Raw genomic sequence first — 8,903 nt, 5'->3', positions numbered from 1 at the left:
AAAAAAAAAAATATCTTTCCCTTTTTCTCTCATCAAATTCGAAAATTTGGATTGACTTTTTCAAAAATTTTTAAAATCAAATTGTTTCTCATGAGTCAAATCAAATTTTCAATTTGAAATTCTTATCTTTTTCAAAATCTTTTTCAAAAATCAAATCTTTTTCAAAATTCTTAGTTATTTTCGAAAATTCCAAAAATATTTTTCAAAAATCTTTTTCTTATTTTTATACCATATTTTCGAAAATAACAATAACAATTAATGTTTTGATTCAAAAATTTGAAGTTTGTTACTTACTTGTTAAGAAAGATTCAAACTTTAAGTTCTAGAATCATATCTTGTGATTTCTTATGAATCAAGTCATTAATTGTGATTTTAAAAATCAAATCTTTTTCAAAACTAATTTCAATCATATCTTTTCAAAAATATCTTCTTATCTTATCTTTTTCAAAAATTTGATTTCAAAATATCTTCTCTAACCTCCTAACTTCCTATCTTTTCAAAATTTGTTTCAACTAACTAACTAACTTTTTGTTTGTTTCTTAACTTTTTCAAAACTACCTAACTAACTCTCTCTCTCTAATTTTCGAAAATATCTCCCCTCTTTTTCAAAAATTTCTTTTTTATTAACTAATTATTTTTATTTTTAAATTTAAAAAAAAAATTCCGAAAATTTCTAACATTTTTCAAAAAAAAAAAACCATTTTTCAAAAATCACTAACTCTTTTTCAAAATAATTTTCGAAAAATTTCCCTCCCCCATCTTACTCTATTTATTCATTCATATCCTAACATCTCATCTCACATCTGTAGCCTCCTCACAGTTGTGTTTCTTCCATTATATTACATTCTTTGTCTCCCCCTCTTCTTCTACTCACACAGGGATCCCTATACTGTGGAATAAAGGATCTCTATTATTATTATTATTTTTCTGTGCCTTCTTCTTTGTCATATGAGCAGGAGCAAGGATAAGAACATTCTTGTGGAAGCAGATCCAGAACCTGAAAGGACTCTGAAGAGAAAATTAAGAGAAGCTAAAATACAACAATCCAGAGATAACCTTTCAGAAAATTTCGAACAGGCAGAGGAGATGGCAGCCGAAAATAATAATAATGTAAGGAGAATGCTTGGTGACTTTACTGCACCTAATTCCAATTTACATGGAAGAAGCATCTCCATTCCTGCCATTGGAGCAAACAACTTTGAGCTGAAACCTCAATTAGTTTCTCTGATGCAGCAGAACTGCAAGTTTCATGGACTTCCATCTGAAGATCCTTTTCAGTTCTTAACTGAATTCTTGCAAATATGTGATACTGTTAAGACTAATGGAGTAGATCCTGAAGTCTACAGGCTCATGCTTTTCCCTTTTGCTGTAAGAGACAGAGCTAGATTATGGTTGGATTCTCAACCTAAAGACAGCCTAAACTCTTGGGATAAGCTGGTCACGGCTTTCTTAGCCAAGTACTTTTCTCCTCAAAAGCTGAGCAAGCTTAGAGCTGATGTTCAAACCTTCAGATAGAAAGAAGGTGAATCCCTCTATGAAGCTTGGGAAAGATACAAACAGTTGACCAAAAAGTGTCCTTCTGACATGCTTTCAGAATGGACCATCCTGGATATATTCTATGATGGTTTATCTGAGCTATCAAAGATGTCACTGGACACTTCTGCAGGTGGATCCATTCACCTAAAGAAAACGCCTGCAGAAGCTCAAGAACTCATTGACATGGTTGCTAATAACCAGTTCATGTACACTTCTGAAAGGAATCCTGTGAGCAATGAGACGCCTATGAAGAAGGGAGTTCTTGAGGTTGATACTCTGAATGCCATATTGGCTCAGAATAAAATATTGACTCAGCAAGTCAATATGATCTCTCAGAGTCTGCATGGAATGCAAGCTGCATCCAACAGTACTCAAGAGGCTTCTTCTGAAGAAGAAGCTTATGATCCTGAGAACCCTGCAATAGCAGAGGTAAATTACTTAGGTGAACCTTATGGAAACACCTATAACTCAACATGGAGAAATCATCCAAATTTCTCATGGAAGGATCAAAAGCCTCAACAAGGCTTTAATAATGGTGGAAGAAACAGGTTTAGCAATAGCAAGCCTTTTCCATCATCCACTCAGCAACAGACAGAGAACTCTGAACAAAATGCTTCTAATTTAGCAAATCTAGTCTCTGATCTATCTAAGGCCACTGTAAGTTTCATGAATGAAACAAGGTCTTCCATTAGAAATCTGGAAGCACAAGTGGGCCAGCTGAGTAAAAGGATCACTGATATCTCTCCTAGTACTCTCCCAAGAAATACAGAAGAGAACCCAAAAGGAGAGTGCAAGGCCATTAACATAAGCGCCATGGCCGAACCTGTGAGGAGAGGAGAGGACATGAATCCCAAGGAGGAAGACCTCCTGGGACGTCCAGTGATCAATAAGGAGCTTCCCTCTGAGGAACCAAAGGACTCTGATGCTCATCTAGAGACCATAGAGATTCCATTGAACCTCCTTATGCCCTTCATGAGCTCTGATGAGTATTCCTCTTCTGAAGAGAATGAGGATGTCACTGAAGAGCAAACTGCCAAGTTTCTTGGTGCAATCATGAAGCTGAATGCCAAATTGTTTGGCATTGATGCTTGGGAAGTTGAACCTCCCTTGTTCATCAATGAACTAAGTGATCTGGATCAACTGACATTGCCTCAGAAGAGACAGGATCCTGGAAAGTTCATAATACCCTGTACCATAGGCACCATGATCTTTACGGCTCTGTGTGACCTTGGTTCAGGAATAAACCTCATGCCCCTCTCTGTAATAGAGAAACTGGGAATCTATGGGGTGCAAGCTGCTAAAATCCCACTAGAGATGGCAGACAGCTCAAGAAGACAGGCTTATGGACAAGTAGAGGACGTGTTAGTAAAGGTTGAAGGCCTTTACATCCCTGCTGATTTCATAGTCCTGGATACTGGAAAGGAAGAGGATGAATCCATCATCCTAGGAAGACCTTTCCTGGCCACAGCAAGAGCTGTGATTGATGTTGACAGAGGTGAAATAGTCCTTCAATGGAATGAGAACTCCCTTGTATTCAAAACTCAAGGATCTCCCTCTGCAACCATGGAGAGGAAGCTTGAAAAGCTTCTCTCAAAGCAGAGTCAACCAGAGCCCCTACAGTCAAACTCTAAGTTTGGTGTTGGGAGGCCACAACCAAACTCTAAGTTTGGTGTTGAACTCCCATATCCAAACTCTAAGTTTGGTGTTGGAGAGTTTCAACAATGCTCTGCACATCTGTGAGGCTCCATGAGAGCCTACTGTCAAGCTATTGACATTAAAGAAGCGCTTGTTGGGAGGAAACCCAATGTTTATCTAATTCTTATTTTTATTGTTTTTCATGTTTTCTTAGGTTCATGATCATGTGGAGTCACAAAATAAACAAAAAAAATTCAAAAACGGAATCAAAAACAGCAGAAGAAAAATCACACCCTGGAGGAGCATCTGTCTGGCGTTCAAACGCCAGAACAGAGCATAGTTCTGGCGCTGAACGCCCAGAATGGGAGCATCCTGGCGCTGAACGCCCAGAACAAGCATGGTTCTGGCGTTCAACGCCAGAAATGGCAGCAAATGGGCGTTGAACGCCCAAAATGGGCACCAACCTGGCGCTGAACACCCAGAGTTGTGTGCAAGGGCATTTTGCATGCCTAAATTGGTGCAGGGATGTAAATGCCTTGACACCTCAAGATCTGTGGACCTCACAGGGTCACCTCAGGATCTGTGGACCCCACAGGATCCCCACCTACCTCCACTCACTCTCTTCTCTCTTCTCAATCATCCTCTATTCCCAATAAACACTCTTCCCTAATTAACCCTTTACCACTCACATCCAAACACCCACTTTCCTTCAAAATTCAACATCTCTTTCCCACCCAATCCCACCCATATGGCCGAATACACATCTCCCTCCATCTCCTCCATATCTTCTTCTTATTCTTCTATTCTTTCTTCTTTTGCTCGAGGGCGAGCAACATTCTAAGTTTGGTGTGGTAAAAGCATAGCTTTTTTGTTTTTTCCATAACCATTGATGGCACCTAAGGCCAGAGAAACCTCTAGAAAGAGGAAAGGGAAGACAAAAGCTTCCATCAAGGGTCTATAGCTCAGTGGTAGAACATTTGACTGCAAATCAAGAGATCCCTGAGATACCTCAGGGGATACATTTTCTTCCACACAATTATTGGAAGCAACTAAGGGTGGAACATCAAGAGCACTCCATCATCCTTCATGAAATCAGAGAAGATCTAAAAGCAATGAAGGAGGAGCAGCCAAGGAAAGGAAGAGACATAGAAGAGCTCAAGGACATCACTAAGGTGGACTCATTCCTTGTTCTTACTTTCTCTGTTTTTCGTTTTCTATGTTATGTGCTTATCTATGTTTGTGTCTTCATTACATGATCATTAGTAGTTAGTAACTATGTCTTAAAGTTATAAATGTCCTATGAATCCATCACCTCTCTTAAATGAAAAATGTTTTAATTCAAAAGAACAAGAAGTACATGAGTTTCGAATTTATCCTTGAACTTAGTTTAATTATATTGATGTGGTGACAATGCTTCTTGTTTTCTGAATGTATGCTTGAACAGTGCATATGTCTTTTGAAGTTGTTGTTTAAGAATGTTAAATATGTTGGCTCTTGAAAGAATGATGACTAGGAGACATGTTATTTGATAAATCTGAAAAATCATAAAAATGATTCTTGAAGCAAGAAAAAGCAGCAAAGAACAAAGCTTGCAGAAAAAAAAAATAAAAAAAATAGGCGAAAAAAAAATATATATAGAAAGAAAAAGAAAAAGCAAGCAGAAAAAGCCAAAGCTCTTAAAACCAAGAGGCAAGAGCAAAAAGCCAATAACCCTTAAAACCAAAAGGCAAGGGCAAATAAAAAGGAACCCAAGGCTTTGAGCATCAGTGGATAGGAGGGCCAAAAAGGAATAAAATCCTGGTCTAAGCGGCTAAACCAAGCTGTCCCTAATCATGTGCTTGTGGCGTGTAGGTGTCAAGTGAAAACTTGAGACTGAGTGGTTAAAGTCAAGGTCCAAAGCAAAAACAAAGAGTGTGCTTAAGAACCCTGGACACCTCTAATTGGGGACTTTAGCAAAGCTGAGTCACAATCTGAAAAGGTTCACCCAATTATGTGTCTGTGGCATTTATGTATCCGGTGGTAATACTGGAAAACAAAGTGCTTAGGGCCACGGCCAAGACTCATAAAGAAGCTGTGTTCAAGAATCATCATACTGAACTAAGAGAGTCAATAACACTATTCGAAATCTGAAGTTCCTATAGATGCCAATCATTCTGAACCTCAATAGATAAAGTGAGATGCCAAAACTATTCAAGAGGCAAAAAGCTATAAGTCCCGCTCATATGATTGAAGCTCTGTTTCATTGATAGTTTGGAATTTATAGTATATTCTATTCTTTTTATCCTATTTTGATTTTCAGTTGCTTGGGGACAAGCAACAATTTAAGTTTGGTGTTGTGATGAGCGGATAATTTATACGCTTTTTGACATTGTTTTTAGTATGTTTTTAGTAGGATCTAGTTACTTTTAGAGATGTTTTTAATAGATTTTGTGTTAAATTCACATTTTTGGACTTTACTATGAGTTTGTGTGTTTTTCTGTGATTTCAGGTATTTTCTGGCTGAAATTGAGGGACTTGAGCAGAAATCAGATTCAGAGGTTGAAAAAGGACTGCTGATGCTGTTGGATTCTGACCTCCCTGCACTCAAAGTGAATTTTCTGGAGCTACAGAACTCAAAATGGCGCGCTTCCAATTGCGTTGGAAAGTAGACATCCAGGGCTTTCCAGAAATATATAATAGTTCATACTTTGGCCAAGAATTGACGACGTAAACTGGCGTTCAACGGCAGCTTTCTACCCAAATCTGGCGTCCAGCGCCAGAAAAGGATCCAAAACCAGAGTTGAACGCCCAAACTGGCACAAAAACTGGCGTTCAACTCCACAAATGGCCTCTGCACGTGCAACACTTAAGCTCAGCCCAAACACACACCAAGTGGGCCCCGGAAGTGGATTTATACATCAAATACTTACTCATGTAAACCCTAGTAGCTAGTTTATTATAAATAGGACCTCTTACTATTGTATTAGGCATCTTTGGACGCCTGGTTCTTAGATCAGAGGGGCTGGCCATCTCGGCCATGCCTGGACCTTCACTTATGTATTTTCATACGGTAGAGTTTCTACACTCCATAGATTAAGGTGTGGAGCTCTGCTGTTCCTCAAAGATTAATGCAAAGTACTACTGTTTTCTATTCAATTCATCTTATTTCGCTTCTAAGATATCCATTCGCACCCAAGAACGTGATGAAGGTGATGATTATGTGTGACGCTCATCATCCTTCTCCCTTATGAACGCGTGCCTGACAAACACTTCTGTTCTACATGAATTAAGCTAGAATGAGTATCTCTTAGATCTCCTAACCAGAATCTTCGTGGCGTAAGCTAGAATGATGGCGGCATTTAAGAGAATCCGGAAGGTCTAAACCTTGTCTGTGGTATTCTGAGTAGGATTCAATGATTGAATGACTGCGACGAGCTTCAAACTCGCGAGTGCTGGGCGTTAGTGACAGACGCAAAAGGATAGTAAATCCTATTCCAGCATGATCGAGAACCGACAGATGAATAGCCGTGCCGTGACAGGGTGCGTGAGCATATTATTCACTGAGAGGACAAGATGAAGCCATTGGCAAGGGTAATGCCTCCAGACGATTAGCCGTGCCGTGAAAGGGCATTGGATCATTTTCCCGAGAGATGACCGAAAGTAGCCATTGACAGTGGTGATGTATCACATAAAGCCATCCATGGAAAGGAGTAAGAATGATTGGATGAAGATAGCAGGAAAGCAGAGGTTCAGAGGAACGAAAAGCATCTCCACTCGCTTATCTGAAATTCCTACCAATGATTTACATAAGTATTTCTATTCCTTCTTTTATTTATTATTCGAAAACACCCTTATCACTTTATATCTGCCTGACTGAGATTTGCAAGGTGACCATAGCTTGCTTCATACCGACAATCTCCGTGGGATTCGACCCTTACTCACGTAAGGTATTACTTGGACGACCCAGTGCACTTGCTGGTTAGTTGAACGGAGTTGTGTCCACACATAGAGCCACAATGAGGATTCAATACAATTATATATTGTTAATCTCACACAAGTACAAAGAACATGGAACACAATTTCGTGCACCAGTACCATTCTGGGCGTTTAACGCCAGAATTGCAGCATCTTGGGCGTTCAGAAAAACGCCCAGTAACAAAGAATTTCTGGCGTTTAACGCTAGCCAGGGTACCTGGCTGGGCGTTAAATGCCCACAATGGCCAACTTATGGGCGTTAAACGCCAGAATGGATACCATTCTGGGCGTTTAACGCCAGAAAGACAAGGGGAGAGGATTTTGTTTTTCACTTCAAAATTTTTCAAATTTTCATGTTTTGACTCATAATTTTCTGCATAAACATGTTTCAAACTTTCATCATTCACCCTCAATTTTCAAAAATTCAACAATTTTCTAAATCTCTTTTCAAATTACCTTCAAATCCTTCCCAAATCTTCTTCAAAAACTCAAGTATCTTTTCAATTTCTTTCCAAATCTTTTCAAACTCATCATATCATGTCTTACTTCTTAGATGCATAAACAAATTTTCAGATTTAACCTCTGTATATCTTTTTCATTTAAAAATCTCATCTTTTTCATATCATGATTCTATTTTCTTCCACCAATCATATCTTTATGTCCTATCTTTTTCAAAATTTTCGAAATCCCCCCTCCACTTATAAATACACATTCGGCCATCCCCTCCTCTCCACCATTCGAATTTGCCTCTCCTCCTCTCTCTCCCCTTTCCTTTCTTTTGCTTGAGGGCAAGCAAACCTCTAAGTTTGGTGTGTTTTTCCGTGATCACTGAGCTAAGACTCATCAAGATCATGGCTCCTAAGGGAAAACAAACCAATTCAAGAGGCAAGAAAGAGAATACTCTAAAGAGTCTTTGGAATCAAGAGAGGTTCTTCACCAAAGAGCATGCAGACCATTACCATAAAATAATGGGGCTAAGATCAGTGATCCCGGAAGTTAAATTCGATCTGAAAGAAGACGAATATCCGGAGATCCAAGAGCAAATTCGAAACAGAGGATGGGAAATTCTAGCTAATCCTGAAACAAAGGTTGGAAGTAACATGGTTCAGGAATTCTATTCAAATATGTGGCTGACAGATAAGCAGAGAATAACTGGAACCACCTTTCATACCTACCGAACCATGGTCAGAGGGAGGATTATTTACTTCCATTTGGACAAAATAAGAGAGGTCTTCAAACTGCCTCAACTACAAGATGATCCAGAATCCTTTAATAGGAGAATGGTGAGAGAAGATAAGGGGTTGGACCAAGTTCTAGAGGACATATGCCTCCCTGGAACTAAGTGGATAACCAATTCAAAAGGTGTCTCAAACCAACTCAAGAGAGGAGATCTCAAACCAGTTACAAGAGGCTGGTTGGACTTCATTGGGCGTTCCATACTGCCCACTAGCAACCGCTCTGAGGTCACTGTCAAAAGAGCAGTGATGATTCATTGTATTATGCTGGGAAACGAAGTGGAGATTCATCATATGATTTCTTGTGAGATTTACACAATTACAAACAAGAACTCCACTGAAGCCAAACTGGCATACCCAAGCTTAATTTCTCTGCTATGTAAAGATGCTGGGGTGAGGATGGGAGTAGATGAATTCATTCCAATCGAACACTGATAAACCCATATTTCATGAGTTATTTTGTGCTTAGTTTGAATGATTTATTCAATCCTTCACCCACTTATTCATATTAATTGCATGGTTTTACTTTTCCTTCCTTATTAT

The 8,903-nt window shown here is 39.0% G+C and overlaps 1 non-coding gene across 1 annotated transcript; it reads right to left on the bottom strand.

Moving 5' to 3' along the window:
* Positions 1-1,482: 1,482 nt before the first annotated feature.
* On the bottom strand, positions 1,483-1,590 carry LOC148578711 (small nucleolar RNA R71). Its single transcript, XR_015904075.1, has one exon. It is a non-coding gene; the product is annotated as a small nucleolar RNA R71 (small nucleolar RNA).
* Positions 1,591-8,903: the final 7,313 nt, after the last annotated feature.

Source organism: Arachis ipaensis, chromosome B1, assembly GCF_059453495.1.
Source record: "Arachis ipaensis isolate K30076 ecotype BB chromosome B1, ASM5945349v1, whole genome shotgun sequence".
NCBI lineage: Eukaryota > Viridiplantae > Streptophyta > Magnoliopsida > Fabales > Fabaceae > Arachis > Arachis ipaensis.
The sequence above is the reverse complement of the archived record's forward strand: the minus strand, read 5'-3'. Positions and strand labels throughout refer to the sequence as shown.